The 12323-nt window shown below is 35.3% G+C and overlaps 1 pseudogene; it reads right to left on the bottom strand.

Annotated features, from left to right (window-relative positions):
- Window positions 1-1536: 1536 nt before the first annotated feature.
- LOC103090859 (proteasome maturation protein-like) lies at window positions 1537-11936 on the bottom strand (annotated as a pseudogene).
- Window positions 11937-12323: the final 387 nt, after the last annotated feature.

The raw sequence follows: 12323 nt of genomic DNA, 5'->3' as shown, positions 1-12323 counted from the left end.
ATTTGGTCTTGGATATCTAATGGGCATATCAAACTTGACAAGTCCAAAAAATTCTCAACCCCTTTCCCCTTCAAATGTATTTCTCCTCCAGTCTTTCATATCTCAGTAAATGGCATGTCCATTCACCCTGTTGCTTATGCCAAAAACTACAGTTACTCTTGTTTTCTCTCATTCCCTCATTCTACACTTACAATCTATCCATCATCAAATGCTGCTGGTTCTACCTTCCAAATATATTCCAAATGTGACTGTTTTTCAACACCTTCTACCACCCTGGTCCATCATTTCTCAATTATACTGCCATAATAAGTTTACGAACTTTCCTCATTCTGTAAGAGGAAGCAGGGGAGAGGGAGAGAAGGAGAGAAAAAGAGAGACTACCAAATAGAACAAATAGAGAAAGACTGTTTCTAGTTGTTTACCTAAGGTATCCAGGAATTAGGTTGAAACAGATAAATATATACATATATATTAGCATATATATACACATTTTAATATAGCCTTACAAGCTTGATTTTTAATTGTATAAATTTTAGTAATAATAAAACAATTAAATTGAAATGCAACCACTAAACATAAAATTTAAAAAGTACTTTTCCAATCCACAGCCGTTGGAAAGTTCTTACAGTTTGCTTTCCACCAATCATTACCTGGCCCCCTCCCCCTCTTGCTCCCTGCTTCCACTATAAATACCCCAGTCAACAGCCTATCCAGGAGACAGATCTGAGCTTTGCCTCTTGTCTCCTTGCTTGGCCGCCCTGCAATAAAGCCTTTTCTTTCTGGAAAAGACTATTGCCTCAGTATTTGGTCTTTCCATTGTGGAGTGGGCAACAAGCCACTTGCTCTTTACAAAATCTTTTATAGTAAAAGGGAATTAAGAGATATGTCAACTAATTGAAATGTTTAGAATTTAGTTGGTTCCTGATTTTTAAAACATATAAAAATAATTGTGGCGTTTGTGAGAAAGTTGGAAAAATTTAAACAATGATTGGATCTTTTCTGATATTAACATTTATTGTTAAATTTTTGGAATAATAATGATATCATGGGTATCTTTAAAAAGAAAACTATTAACTTTCAGAGAAACATACTGATATATTTGCAGATAACACATCTTATATCTGCTCCAGAAATGATAAGATAAAGGGAAGTATGTAGGAGTATATAACACAAGATGGGCCAGGTATTGATAACTGTTGATGTTGGGTCACGGTGAGGTATTTTATTATGCTCTTCTATTTCTATATATGGTTAAAGTTTTATACAATAAATAATTTAAAATACATATGCAAAGCAACATGATATAAATATATATAAGTAAAGTTTTTGAGACAAGAAAACATAACTGTGTTCCTTTCATTGTCATGTCATTTGCTAAGTGTTTTGAATCATTTAAAATAGGATAAAAATTTCATATTTGAAGCTTCATGTTTTTAGTGTATATTTTGTTGGTAGAGGTGTTTTCACAGCAGCAGAATTTATATTTTCTGGCAAAAATTCTCATGTGTCAGTACTTTTAATATTGTATACATCAAATTATAGTAAAAAGACAACTATAAACAAGATGCAGTTCCTCTATTTTAATTAACCACATACCTCTATTATAGTAAGCCAAAATTATATTCCACCATCAAGTGGGGTTCTTTCATTACATCATTTTGTGATGGATCATTAAAAATATCTTGAAAACCAATAGCTGCATCATTACCCCTCAACATATCCAGTGAAAGATTTGAGCTAGGAAAAAATGGAAGATACTGAACATGCTCCACTGCATTGAATTCCATTTGTAATTCTATTAGAGCAAATCGACTCTGGATGTTTCTTATTGTGGATAAATTCATTTTATTTCCATTGAGCATTTTATTTTGGTATACTAGCCAGCTGGGGCTGCCATAACAAAATACTGCCAACTAGGTGGCCTAAACAATAGACATTTATTTTCCTACATTCTGAAGGTTGAAATCAAGATGCTGGCAGGGTTGGTTTCTCCTAAGGTCTCTGTCCTTGGCTCACAGACAGCTGTCTTCTCATTGTGTCCTCACTTGGCCTTTGTGTAAATCTCTGGTGTCTCTTCCTCTTCTTCTAAGCATATCAATCATTGGATTAGGGTCCTTATGACTTAATTTAATCTTGATTACCTTCTTAAAGGCCCTATCTCCAAATACAGTCACCTTGGGAGTTAGGGCTTCAATATATGAATTTGGGTAATACTGTTCAGTACGTAACAAGCTGAAAAGTTTTATTTCTAATAATTCAAGAGGATGACTGGGCAAAAGTTAATTTTTCACATAAGAAAAATATTTTGAAAGAAGATCATGACTTTCAAAAGGTCCACTTGCTGAAAGTTCAGTAACTGGAATACTATCCATTAGCTGAGATCCAAGTCCTCTGGCATTCACTTTCAGCCTGCTCTGCACACAGCCACTCAGCCCCCTGATGTCAGCCAGCCCCTCATTTCTAATTTTGGGAGTTGATTCCTCACATCTGCTGGCACATATTTTTTTTTTGTAATATGCACAGATATGTGGTCAAAAAGATTTAAAAGTTACAGATAGCAAATAAACATACGAAAAGATGCTTCACATCATATATCATTAGGGAAATGCAAATTAAAACAACAAGATACCACTACACACCTATCAGAATGGCTAAAATCCAGAACTGACAACGTCAGATGCTGATGAAGTATAGAGCATCAGGAATTCTTATTTATTTCCGGTAGAAGTGCAAAATGGTACAGTGACTTTGGAAGACAGTTTGGTGGCTTCTTAAAAAACTAAACATACTCTTACCATACAACCCAGCAAATGCACTCCTTGGTATTTACCCAAAAGAGTTGAAAATGTATATCCACACAAAAACCTGCACATGGATGTTTACTGCAGCTTTATTCACAAACGCCAAAACCTGGAAGTGACCAAGATGCCCATCAGCAGGAGAATGGATAAAGAAACTGTGGTGCATCCAGGCAACAAAATATTATTTAGCACTAAAAAGAAATAGCTATGAAGCCATTAAAAGACATGGAGTAAGCTTAAATGCATATTACTAAGTGAAAGAAGCCAATCAGAAAAAGTTATGCAGTGGACTTCTCTGGTGGCGCAGCGGTTAAGAACCCTCCTGTCAATGCAGAGGACACGGGTTCAATCCCTGCTCCAGGAAGATCCCACATGCTGCGGGGCAACTAAGCCCTTGCTCCACAGGTACTGAGCCCGTGCTCTAGAGCCCGCGAGCCACAACTACTGAAGCCCATGCGCCTAGAGCCCTTGCTCTGCAACAAGAGAAGCCACCGCAATGAGAAGCCTGCGCATCGCAACAAAGAGTAGTCCCTGCTCGCTGCAACTAGAGAAAAAGCCAGCACGCAGCAACAAAGACCCAACGCAGCCTAAATAAATAAATAAATACATTTAATTAATAAAAAGAAAACGTTATGTACTGTATGATTCTAACTATATGATATTCAGAAAAGAGACAAACTATGCATATGTTCAGTAGTTGCTTAGAGGGAAAGGAGACATGAATAGGTGAAGCACAGAGGATTTTTAGGGTAGTGCAAATACTCTGTATGATGCCATAATGATGTATACGTTTCATTATACATTTGCCAAAATCCAAAGAATGCACAACACCAAGAGCCAATCTTTTGTTTTTGGTGGTACACGGGCCTCTCACTGTTGTGGCCTCTCCCATTGCGGAGCACAGGCTCCGGACGCGCAGGCTCAGCAGCCATGGCTCACGGGCCCAGCCGCTCCGCGGCATGTGGGATCTTCCCGGACCGGGGCACGAACCCGTGTCCCCTGCATCGGCAGGCGGACTCTCAACCGCTGTGCCACCAGGGAAGCCCCCAAGAATGAATCTTAATGTAAACTATGGACTTTGGGTAACTATGATATATCAATGTGGGTACATCAATTATAACAAATGTACCATTCTGGTGAGGGGTGTTGATAATGGGGGAAGTTACGCATGCCTGGGGACAAGGCATATGGGAAATCTCTGTACTTTCTGCTCGATTTTGCAGTGAACATAAAGCTGTTCTAAAAAACAAAGTCTATTTTTAAAAATTAATAAAATTTTAAAAGTTTTAAAAATCTGAATCCCACCTCTTTTATTTACTGTGTGATTTTGAACAAATTAATTAGTATCTTTGTAGTCCAGTATACCTATCTGGAAAATGTAATAATAAAAGTATTTGCTTTTCAGAATGATTAAGGATAATTTTAAATGAAAAAATAAGGATTTTACAAAATGCTTTCTGATACTGATTTTTTTTTTTTTTGCGGTATGCGGGCCTCTCACTGTTGTGGTCTCTCCCGTTGCGGAGCACAGGCTCCGGACGCGCAGGCTCAGCGGCCATGGCTCACGGGCCCAGCCACTCCGCGGCATGTGGGATCTTCCCGGACCGGGGCACGAACCCGTGTCCCCTGCATCGGCAGGCGGACCCTCAACCACTGCGCCACCAGGGAAGCCCTCTGATACTGATTTGTACTAAATTGATGGGAGGCTTTCAGCTGGGACATAAGTGAAAAACAGTGCAGACAGGGGGCCATTTATTCCTTTATACTACTTCTATAAGGGAAATCATAGAAATATTTCTTTCTAACGATTATTTTATAGATTCTCGAGATCTAGATATAAGATTTATGTCTATAATAATCTTGCTTCATTAAAAAATAATAACTGTTTTCACAAAGCAATATATATTCATGGTACAAATTTTAAACTTAACTAAATCATACATGGTGAAAAGAAATTCCCCCTACTCCCTTCATCATATATATATATATATATATATATATATATATATATATATATATATATATTCCATATAGATGACCTAGTTTTACTAGTAAGAACTTTGGTAAAATTTGTTTACTTAAAAATAAAAGATTTGCCAGAGCAATGTATTACTTCCTTTTCATACCTTTCCCTTAATTTTCAAAACATCATTTCTAATAAACTCATATTCCCACTGTGTAAAGAAACCGAAATTTAAAGTGATTAAGGAGCTGCTCAGAACTGTGAGTTAGGATTTATCCCATATCTATGTGATTGTGATTCCAAAACCAAAGGCTTTTAATTTGACTAATCAGCTTTATTAATGCTGAGTCCCTGAGTAAAGATTTAATTTATTCTCTTACCTAAAATAACATTTTCTAATCTTTAAGAAGTTTTACTTTGATTTTCTTTGTTCCCTATACCCATCTTTCTCCCTTGCCACCTCCCTAAATCTCCTAACTGTCCTTTTCTAGGATTTCAGGATGAGACTCTGTACAATCACATTTTTCACTGTTTCTAACTTTAGAAATGTGGTAGTCAATGACAAGTTTAGACAGCTTTTCTTCAGATTCAATTTTGGTCATATACAAGACTCATTTCAGCCTTCTCAGCTCCTTTCATGAACAGTCTCAGAAGTAAGGCACCTTAGGTTTGATGTATTTCAAGTCTCATAAAATGCACTGTTCACTTTCAAGTATGTTCATTCATAGCCATTCTCTTTCTATACCTCAAAGTCAAGAGAGGTATTCCTATAAAAGAATTTCGAACCTACCACTGTTAATTCCGTATGAATACTGCAAGGAGATGATAGAAATACCCAAAGGAAGCACCATTTTAGCACCGGGCTAAAACAAAATAAAATGTCAAGTCATATTTGTCTCCCTCTTTTCTTCCATCTATTTATTATTAAGCACAGATATTTAAAAAAAAAAAAAAATCCTAAGAGCTAATATGTGATTTCAGAGCTTTCTGTCTTTCAAATAACTTACACTAACTGGTGTGTCCATAGACAGTGTGATATAATGGAAAGCACAGCAGCTGGATGAGCTCCAATTCTTACTAATGGAAGATCCTAGGCATCCATTCACTAGTCTTCAGCTTCAACTTCCATAAAATCATTCTAATATCTACTGGGGCTATTTAGAAGCTTCAGTGGTATGTATTAAATGTTTTATAAACTGTAAAACATGTAAAGTGGAGGATATATTATCTCTGAAAAAGGTATGTTTTTTGGTAAGAGAGTTTTGCCACAAAACCTCATTCCTTTTTCACTGCACTTAAGAATCCATACAAATATTTAAAATTAGATTCAAATTTGGCATATGAATTTTATCCATGGCTGGGAAGATGGAAAGGTAACATAATGACAGAGTCATGAAAGTTCCAGGAAGAATGAATTTCTGTGAATTTTAGCAGTATCTCCTAGAGTGCTAGGGGTAGAGCGATAAAACTCAAAGAAACTTTTTCAGAAGGGGAATGGAGAATAAGAGATATAAAGTTCCATGTCTAAAGCAACAAAAATAATCAACTATACTCCAATATAAAATAAAGGTTTTTTAAAAAGCAACAAAAATAATTATTGGTGAAAACTCTACAACCCAAAACCCAAGGCTGCCAGATAAGCTTTTCCTTTTCTCAACATTGATATGTACTGTCTCCAAAACGCTCATGCTGGAGTCTCAGGTAATGGACAACTCAGCAGTGGGAAATATATGGGAACAGACAGCTCTGACCAGCCTAACTCAATTCATACCATAAATGTAACTCTCAGGAGTAGTTCTGATGCTAACTAACCTTCTGAGATTTTCAGCTTGGAGACAGATGCCCAACAACCTGTATCTATAAATAATAAGAATACACGTGGGAGCTAATCACTTTTTCTTGCTTCCACCTTTAACATTTTTGATATTTTATTTTATTGTTTTTGTTAATTGCTACTTTGAAAGCACATATGCAGAATAATACCTTTCAATAAAGAAATTTCAGAAAATCAGTATCGGGCCTGAAGATAATGTTCATTCACTGAGTGCTAAACTGGACGATTAATGAATGAGGAATGAAGATAGCTTTATAAGGTAAATAGTTCTTTCCTCTTTTCTAAAGATAAATGAGAGTTCTTTAAGTCTTAGCTGATGTCTTGGGACCATAGAAAAATACAAATACAAACCTGTCTTTATTTTTTAAATAGATGTATTCCTAGCATGTGCAACTTACTACTTTATAAATCTAACATATTTTTCTGAGTTAATTAAAGGGGCTTGATATTCACATTTCAAAAGTTGAATACTCTTTAAAAAAATTTTTTTTATTTTTTAGCCACGTTGCACAGCATGTGGCATCTTAGTTCCCCCACCAGGGATCAAACCTGCGCCCCCTGCATTGGGAGCTCAGAGTTTTAACCACTGGACTGCCAGGGAAGTCCCTGAACACTCTTTTTTTTTTTTTTTTTTTTTTTTTTTTCTTTTGCTGTACATGGGCCTCTCACTATTGTGGCCTCTCCCGGGCCTCACTGTTGTGGCCTCTCCTGTTGCAGAGCACAGGCTCCAGACGCGCAGGCTCAGCGGCCATGGCTCACGGGCCCAGCCACTCCACGGCATGTGGGATCTTCCCAGACCGGGGCACGAACCCGTGTCCCCTGCATCGGCAGGCGGACTCTCAACCACTGCGCCACCAGGGAAGCCCTGAACACTCTTTTAATGTGTATAAATATTATTAAATATATCTTTTTAAATTTATAAATTTAGGTTTTTTTTCTTAAATTGATAAAGTCTGGTAGCTTTATTAACTCTTCAACATAGACAAACAAGACTACTTGAGATAAAGCATTTTTGTCACTGCCACATTTATTCAGCATACTATAAACTGTCAGTATGACAAGAGATAGTGAAAACAATTTTGGCATTCATCTTCACATTGCGTAAACACTGAGGGAGTTGAAACCGGGAAGCTCTAATTTAGACAAGCTGACCAGCAGTTACCAATTTCTGAGGAATAAAGCTCCATTTTCATGTGTTGGACCAGAGGAAAGAAGTTCCCAAAAAACCTGACAACACCCTTAGATCTCATCTTAACTTCCCCCAAACTTTGTGTTGTGGATAAATCCTTTAATGTTTTGGGGCGTCTAATGTGCAAAATGAGGAGGTTGAAGACATTGGTCCCCAAGTACTTTACTACAAAGCTCCTTTTAAAATTTTATTTAACTACTTTAAAAACTAATTTTAGACTTACATAAGTGTTCAAGAGTAGTACAAAGAGTTTTCTTCTACCTCTCACGCTGCTTCTAACGTTATGTTACACAACCATAGTAAAATGATAGCGAACAGGAAATTAACACTGACACAATGTTATTAAGTAAACTAACACCAACTTTCCACTAATGTAATTTTTCTTTTCCAGCATTCTATACAGGATCTTGTATTATATTTAGTTGTTATTTATACTTGTTATACAATCTGTAGCAGTTCTTCAGCTATCCTTGCCTTTCATGCTTATGACACTTTTGAAGAGTATTCATCAACAATTTTGTAGAATGCCCATAAATTGGGGATCATCTGGTGCTTTCACAAATTGAGGTTATACATTATTGTCAAAAATACTACAAACAATGTTGTATCCTTCTCAGTACTTCACATCAAGGGCTTCGTGATGTCAATATGTCTTATTCCTTCTGATGTTTACCTGGATCGCTAGGTTAAGATGGTATCCGCTAGGTTTCTCCAATATAAAGTTACCGTCCTTCCCTTTGTAGTTGGTAAGTATCTTGGGGGACATACCTGAGACTATGTAAATCTTTTCCTCCTCAAACCTTTTCCCAAGATTTCCCTAATTTTAGTATTCATTGGTGGATTTTTGTCTGTAACAATTATGACTATAGTTATTGCCTCATGATGATCCTTTATTTCCCTTCTTCCTTCTATATGTTTTCATTAGAATTCTACTGTAAGGAAGGTTTGTCATGTTTCCCCCATTTTTTAGTTAATCTGATTATTTATTTACATGAGTAAGGATCCATGAATATGTATTTTATTCTGAGTTATATTCCAGTACTATCACTTTTTATTCTGTTGGGAGACTTATTCCAGTTTTGTCCATTAGGGCTCCTTCAGGGTGGCTCTTGTGTTGTTTCTTTTTTTCTTTTTTTTCCTTTGTTACACTTTCTTACTTTCTGGGATGAGAAGAAGTTTCAGACTCCTCTTGTATTTTCCTGCCCCAGTTCTGGAATCAAACAGTTATTCAAGGAACCCTAGTTCCTTTTACTGGAGAATGGGGTTTATAAACCAAGATCTGGATCCTTGGCATGCTAATTGCTAGTGGGATGTCATGGCTTCTGGGCCACATTAATAGACAGAACTAGGAAATATGTGTTTGTGTACTAACCCTTGCATGGGTGAATGCACACAAACACACACCATGTCTATTGTTCTGCCTATTCATCTATCGAAAACCATGAGTTTATACTGACACCTCCAATTCGAATGCAACACCACATGGTTCATTCTAGCCTCCCTTCTTTCCATATTTAGAAATTCTTTCTCCAAAAGTGAGAAGTGAGAAATGTGGCTTTCATTACATCTACACTACATTTTCTTACTTATAAGTTTTAGCATACACATAAAATAGTTTCAGAATTGCTAAATCATACCCCTACGAAAAACATTTTTACTGACCAGAGTTTATCTTTACCTTACAGTATTTTCCACAGTTACTTATATTAGTTCTTGACTTCTCCACTCCATTCAATGTGGGTGTTATTCATTTGTAATGCAGTTAAGTTCACTTGTTAGTATCTGTATTCAATTTTTGTATCCCACCACATCACGGTTGGTTTTAAATGTTTGTTTTTTTTAGGGCACATGTGAATACTACCAGGGCCTTTTAAAATTATTATTATTTCCCCCAAAGCATTCATGTTTTAAAACTGTTGTCTATGAAAAAATTTCATTTATTAAGTGGTCATTTTCCGTTTCCCTGATTATTTTTTATTTTAATTGAAGTCATAGAAAATTACAAAGAGAGTTTCCAATGTTATCTCTGAGTTGATTTAAATTCTGACCAAAAGAAGAAAAATGATTAACAATCAGCTGTGTCATACAGCGTTACAATTTCTCATAATAATAACTGTTAAGCATAATCTTATGACTATAATTAAAATGCATAATTTTAATTGTTTTTCAAAAAGTACAATTTGCAAACAGTTCACTTTACTACTTCCAAAGGCACATGGACTAAAACACTGGACTAAAGGATTTCTAAGATTATATGCCCGTTTATGATTCAATCTGGAGTCAGAAGAAGAGGCGTGATTTTTCTGCACCTGACCCACAAAACCACTCTCCAGTGATAAACAGGGAAGGGAGGAATAGATGTAAATGACTAGCTGGACAAATAATTTTCCTATCTGTCAAAGGTCAAAGTTGATTAAAGTATGCCATGAAATTAAAAACACTATATTTTGGTATGTGAAATGGAAATCACAATGATTCAAGGTTATACAATACCTACAATTACACAAACTATTAAATTCTTAAAGTTAGAATTCCTCAGATTTAACAATATGAAGAGACTCTTAGAATGAAGTTGATGAGTTTGACAAGAAATTCTCTGAAAAATATGATTCATGTGTTAGTTATTTTTAAGCAGAATAGCCTCCCAAATAATTCATTTCCACCTCATTTTTTTAAAACATTTTGTGTACTTTCCTTTAAAATCTTTATTTGAATTTTACATCTTAACATTAGTCATGGGACAGTAATATAAAGAGAACACATTATCCTGATTGATAGCTGGAGATTGACAAGTCTCATTGTCAGTTTGATAGAATTGTACATGCATCCTAGCTCAGAATTTGAAATCTCCCTCAGAGATTGTGTGCTAATTAACAATGAACTGCAATATATTTTCATAATTTTGTCATTTGGTTGAATTCAGGTGAATCTAAGGTGCCAAATAAAGTTGCGAGTTGTGTTGAATACAAGCCCTGGCATCTTAGATGTCACATGCCCATTAGAGCGCACTCAACCAATGGATACAATGGTGTCATTTTGGAGCATTCTCAGTTGGTACACAAAACTAGCAGTGATTACAGCAGGTTTTCTGATAGTAAAATATCATGATATTCCTAACAACACTGATAATAAATACACTCCTAGAAAAGATGAGTTACCTCAAGTCTGAGAATTGTGTTATATAGGAGAATATTAGTAGGATTTGAACTTAAGTACAAATAATTCAGGAAATATTCCCACTAAAATTCTAAGTCCCACAATAATTTTTGTTTTCTTTGAGTTTAGGTAGTCTGTATTTTTTCAGAAATAGATTTTAAATGAGTAAAATGTCTCACTTTCTTATAACTTATATATATTATATATATATATATATATATATATATATATATATTGTGATAGAAACCATCTATCATATTAAAGTTCCATTCTATTTATATGTGTACATATACACACACACATATATATGTATGTATGTATGTATATATATATATATATATATATATATAGCCAGAGAGAGGGAAAATGCTTGCAAAGCTCTAAAAATGGTAATTATCTAAAATTTTTACTTGCCCTGACTTATCATAATTTCTAAATAATGTCTAATATCTACAATTTTCCACAGTTTTCTAATATACCTATTGTTACTCAATGAGTTCATTAATTCAGAGAGTCGTGAAAATAGTCTTGACGCTATTTTATTCTTCTTATATTGATGTAAAAAATGTTCATCAACTAGCATTTTAGTGTTAGGGACCACAATATTAAAAGCCTTTGGTACTTGCATATTCACAGTAATATCATGTTCTCTATTTTCTCACTGAAAGGATGAGAACCCTAAACTTTTAATGACTAATAGAGTCCTTTACATTAAACTATAATTACATTCTAATGTAAGAATGTGCCCTGTTTTAGGTCTTACCCATCTCCTATCCTCTGATACATCAGAAGTTCAGTGACTTTTTCTTCCTTTACAAATGAAGTTAAATAGTTCCCGTAATGGATTTCTACTACCTTTTTGAGTTTTATTTGCCACTGTAAATTTCTCACACTGAGTCACATTCACATACTCATTTAGTGTTTTTGTAAAGTTTCTAAGGTTTTAATTCTGGAAAGTATTATTCTGAAGATGACTCACATCAAGGACCACATGTTTCGGACTTGAAGTCTCAACAATAAAATCTCTAAAAGGACTACTTAGCCCAGACCTTGGCTTCTCAATACTATTCTCCAATAAAAGGAACTAGATCTCCCTGGAAAATGGCTGATGTCAGAGATGGGGCACAGAAATGTACAACATGCCCCTGGAACATCTTGAATTGGCAATAAAAAAGTACATACACACAAAGAAATGGGGGGCATGTTGAAAGAACACAGGGGCCAACTCAAAGAAGCTGCCAATGGCTAAATCTGGCACACGGTTAGCAACAAAACAAACAATGATAATGTTGGATTACAAGAAATAAAGTAAAATAAATATGCATTTATCCATATTAGTATAAATGAATGGATGAATAAAATAAATAGATAGTTACATAA

The sequence above is a fragment of the Lipotes vexillifer genome, unplaced genomic scaffold, assembly GCF_000442215.2.
Source record: "Lipotes vexillifer unplaced genomic scaffold, Lipotes_vexillifer_v1.1 scaffold838, whole genome shotgun sequence".
Classification (NCBI taxonomy): domain Eukaryota; kingdom Metazoa; phylum Chordata; class Mammalia; order Artiodactyla; family Lipotidae; genus Lipotes; species Lipotes vexillifer.
This window is presented reverse-complemented; position numbering and strand designations above follow the sequence as displayed.